Source organism: Spea bombifrons, chromosome 2, assembly GCF_027358695.1.
Source record: "Spea bombifrons isolate aSpeBom1 chromosome 2, aSpeBom1.2.pri, whole genome shotgun sequence".
NCBI lineage: Eukaryota > Metazoa > Chordata > Amphibia > Anura > Pelobatidae > Spea > Spea bombifrons.
Window position 1 is genome coordinate 141,450,833 of NC_071088.1, and position 5,000 is coordinate 141,455,832.

Genomic DNA, 5,000 nt, shown 5'->3' on the forward strand with positions numbered 1-5,000 from the left:
CTCCGCTCTAGAGGAGGTGAAGCCGGCACATTATTCCCCGCTCTAGAGGACGTGAAGCCGGCACATTATTCCCCGCTCTAGAGGATGTGAAGCCAACGCATTATTCCCCGCTCTAGAGGACGTGAAGCTGGCACATTATTCTCCGCTCTAGAGGACGTGAAGCCGGCACATTATTCCCCGCTCTAGAGGATGTGAAGCCGGCGCATTATTCCCCGCTCTAGAGGACGTGAAGCCGGCACATTATTCCCCTTTCTAGAGGACGTGAAGCCGGCACATTATTCCCCGCTCTAGAGGACGTGAAGCCAACACATTATTCCCCGCTCTAGAGGACGTGAAGCCGGCGCATTATTCCCCGCTCTAGAGGACGCGAAGCCGGCGCATTATTCCCCGCTCCAGAGGACGTGAAGCCGGCACATTATTCCCCGCTCTAGAGGACGTGAAGCCGGCACATTATTCCCCGCTCTAGAGGACGTGAAGCCAGCGCATTATTCCCCGCTCTAGAGGACGTGAAGCCGGCACATTATTCCCCGCTCTAGAAGACGTGAAGCCGGCGCATTATTCCCCGCTCTAGAGGACGTGAAGCCGGCACATTATTCCCCGCTCTAGAGGACGTGAAGCCGGCACATTATTCTCCGCTCTAGAGGATGTGAAGCCGGCGCATTATTCCCCTTTCTAGAGGACGTGAAGCCAACACATTATTCCCCGCTCTAGAGGACGTGAAGCCGGCACATTATTCCTCGCTCTAGAAGACGTGAAGCCGGCACATTATTCCCGGCTCTAGAGGACGTGAAGCCAACACATTATTCCCCGCTCTAGAGGACGTGAAGCCGGCACATTATTCCCCGCTCTAGAGGACGTGAAGCCAGCACATTATTCTCCGCTCTAGAGGACGTGAAGCCGGCACATTATTCCCCGCTCTAGAGGACGTGAAGCCGGCACGTTATTCCCCGCTCTAGAGGACGTGAAGCCGGCACATTATTCCCCGCTCTAGAGGAGGTGAAGCCAACACATTATTCCCCGCTCTAGAGGACGCGAAGCCGGCACATTATTCCCCGCTCTAGAGGACGTGAAGCCGGCACATTATTCCCCGCTCTAGAGGACGTGAAGCCGGCACATTATTCCCCGCTCTAGAGGACGTGAAGCCGGCGCATTATTACCCGCTCTAGAGGACATGAAGCCGGCGCGTTATTCCCCGCTCTAGAGGACGTGAAGCCGGCGCATTATTCCCCGCTCTAGAGGACGTGAAGCCGGCAGATTATTCCCCGCTCTAGAGGACGTGAAGCCGGCACATTATTCCCCGCTCTAGAGGATGTGAAGCCGGCACATTATTCCCCGCTCTAGAGGACGTGAAGCCGACACTTTATTCCCCGCTCTAGAAGACGTGAAGCCGGCACATTATTCCCCGCTCTAGAGGACATGAAGCCGGCGCGTTATTCCCCGCTCTAGAGGACGTGAAGCCGACACTTTATTCCCCGCTCTAGAAGACGTGAAGCCGGCACATTATTCCCCGCTCTAGAAGACGTGAAGCCAGCACATTATTCTCCGCTCTAGAGGACGTGAAGCTGGCACAGTATTCCCCGCTCTAGAGGACGTGAAGCCGGCACATTATTCCCCGCTCTAGAGGACGTGAAGCCAACACATTATTCCCCGCTCTAGAAGACGTGAAGCCGGCACATTATTCCCCGCTCTAGAGGACGTGAAGCTGGCACAGTATTCCCCGCTCTAGAGGACGTGAAGCCGGCACATTATTCCCCGCTCTAGAGGACGCGAAGCCGGCACATTATTCCCCGCTCTAGAGGATGTGAAGCCAACACATTATTCCCCGCTCTAGAGGACGTGAAGCCGGCACATTATTCCCCGCTCTAGAGGACGTGAAGCCAGCACATTATTCCCCGCTCTAGAGGACGTGAAGCCAGCACATTATTCCCCGCTCTAGAGGACGTGAAGCCGGCACATTATTCTCCGCTCTAGAGGACGTGAAGCCGGCACATTATTCCCCGCTCTAGAGGACGTGAAGCCGGCACATTATTCCCCGCTCTAGAGGACGCGAAGCCGACACATTATTCCCCGCTCTAGAGGACGTGAAGCCAGCACATTATTCTCCGCTCTAGAGGACGTGAAGCCGGCACATTATTCCCCGCTCTAGAGGACGTGAAGCCGGCACATTATTCCCCGCTCTAGAGGACATGAAGCCGAGGAACAGACTTCATTGGATAAGCAGATCTGTAACATCGCCGAGGACAGCCAGTCCCGCATCATCACCCCGCATCACATCATCACCCCCCCAGGCCATCGCCCCGCATCACATCACCCCCCCAAGCCATCACCCCGCATCACATCATCACCCCCCCAAGCCATCGTCCCGCATCACATCATCACCCCCCCAAGCCATCGCCCCGCATCACATCATCACCCCCCCAGGCCATTGCTCCACATCACATCATAACCCCCCCAGGCCATTGCTCCGCATCACATCACCCCCCCAAGCAATCGCCCCGCATCACATCCGAGCATTGCATTCTGCAGTCAGGGGCGTAACTCCCTCCCTACCCCCCCTTTGTAGGTCACTTACCGTCAACTCCTGTGTTGGGAGCGTGAGGCGTTTGTCTCGGTTGCCGGCGCTTCACTGCTCAGCGTGAAGCGCCGGCACCCGAGACAAACTCCTCACGCTCCCAACACTGCACTCTGGGCAGCGCTGCGGCAGCAGCGGCAGCAGCGGCGGGGAGCGGAGGCATCCTGGATTTCTGTCAGTCAGGGGGGCCCAAGAGTTGCCGAGCGGTCGTTTTCAGCAACCGCTCGGCACCCATTGGGCCCCCCTGGCTGGCAGAACTCCAGGGCCCGGTCGCAGTCGCGACCCCTGCGACCCCGGTAGTTCCGCCACTGGCTGCAGTCCAGAAGGAGTGGAGGTCGGAAAGTCACTATTCTCCAGAAGGTGGGGACTTGAGCGTCCCTGACTTGGATCGGGAGGCTTTTGAAGACGAGGAAGACTTTGGTAGCTCCGAGAGCGACAGATTCTGGGACGTGTATGCAGACTGCGAGAAAATGCTGCCGCTTTCTCAGGATCTGACCCTGGCAGCCGACTTGGAAGTAATAGGATGCAGGTAATGGTACCTGGAGATGGGCTACTTGCATCTGCTGGAAGGCGGCCTCTCCATGGCACTGGAGTCGGCAGATACCTTAGCCTCTGACTTCTGCCCGATACCTGCAATGGCTGCAGAGATCCAGGTAGATCCAGCAGCTGGCACATCTCCCCAGCGGCAGCATCGAGTGCCTGGGAGACGGCAGCAGCGGGTGCCTGGGAGACGGCAGCAGTGGGTGCCTGGGAGACGGCAGCAGCGGGTGCCCGGGAGACGGCGCAGCTGGCACATCTCCCCAGCGGCAGCAGCGAGTGCCTGGGAGACGGCAGCAGCGGGTGCCTGGGAGACGGCAGCAGTGGGTGCCTGGGAGACGGCAGCAGCGGGTGCCCGGGAGACGGCGCAGCTGGCACATCTCCCCAGCGGCAGCAGCGAGTGCCTGGGAGACGGCAGCAGCGGGTGCCTGGGAGACGGCAGCAGCGGGTGCCTGGGAGACGGCAGCAGTGGGTGCCTGGGAGACGGCAGCAGCGGGTGCCCGGGAGATGGCGCAGCTGGCACATCTCCCCAGCGGCAGCAGCGAGTGCCTGGGAGACGGCAGCAGCGGGTGCCTGGGAGACGGCACACGCTCACACAGCTCCCCTCACTCACATCTTCACTTCAGCTCTAATGCTCTGTGAGAGCTGCTGTACTTATTCCACCCTGCCGTCATGTACGGCACCCAAAACAAAAAGCTCACACACTTTGCCTACCGGTACATGCCTCGGCCGGTTCACAGGGAGCCCCGGAACATGACGCTGTATCGTGGCGCTCACAGGCTGTTCTCAGAGTCCTCAGTCGTTCTTGGAACATACTCCGGACACGTGAAGGAACTGCTCTTAAAGATGGGGGTCTGACTGGCGTTATTTCTATATTTCCTTCAATAACAGCCACTAAAATAATAAAATAAAAATATCTGACAGATGCCGTACAAACCATGTCTCCCTCGTAATTATACCCGTCCCCCTGCCACAAACCAAGACGCAGATCGCCCTTTTGTGCCATCAGGGCCGCTGGTTACGAGGGAGATCTCTGGCCTCGTTACACTCCGGAGGCCTTACATTTAAGTCACGGAGCGCCAGGATGCGATATCATATCCCGTGCTCTATAGATCCGGAGAAGATTGAGCTCAGTACCTCTGACAGCAGAAACCTCTACATATGGAGCAAACGACAGAGCAGATAAGGGGCTTTTCTAACACCGTGGATCCCATCCTATAGAAACCGCAAGGAAGGAGAAAAGGTAACACCGGGAAGCCGCACAACGCAGCGACTACAACTGCTGAAGAGTTTCACCTGATCCTCGGCTTCATCTCCTTTCATTTCTACCTGATCTTCAGCGACCAGACCAAGTTCCTCGAGAAAGGAGAGGCGGAGGCGGAGGCGCAGAAATCAGCCGCTCAGGGGGCGGGGACACTGCTTATAATATAACAAGAATAAAAGCTGTTACATAGAACTCCCCTGAAGACGCGCTGAGAAGATCCGCTGCCGGTTATAAAGAAATAAATGCCGCCACTTACTCTTTGGAGATACTTTAGGTCGACGCTCCCTCCGTGGTTCCGTTATTAGAGACCCCATCCAGGAAGCTGCAGGAAGGGCCGGGGGGCTTCTGCCGGATATTACATTGGGAGGCACACATTACAGGGGATACGATGTCCGGAGGGTTCCTGTAACTCTGCAGAGAGACGGCCGCTAGAAGCAACGCATTGAACGATCCATCCTGATCACACAGCCATTGGATGCACGTGGGAGCCGAGAGCTTCCTTTACATTTCTGTGGTGCCCCCATATACCCCGCATCTCCCGACACGTGATCTACTTACCGCCTGGGGGTGCTAGTGAAAGCGGAGAAGCTGCAGCTTCCCCCTAAGGTTCCCAGACACTGGATTGCC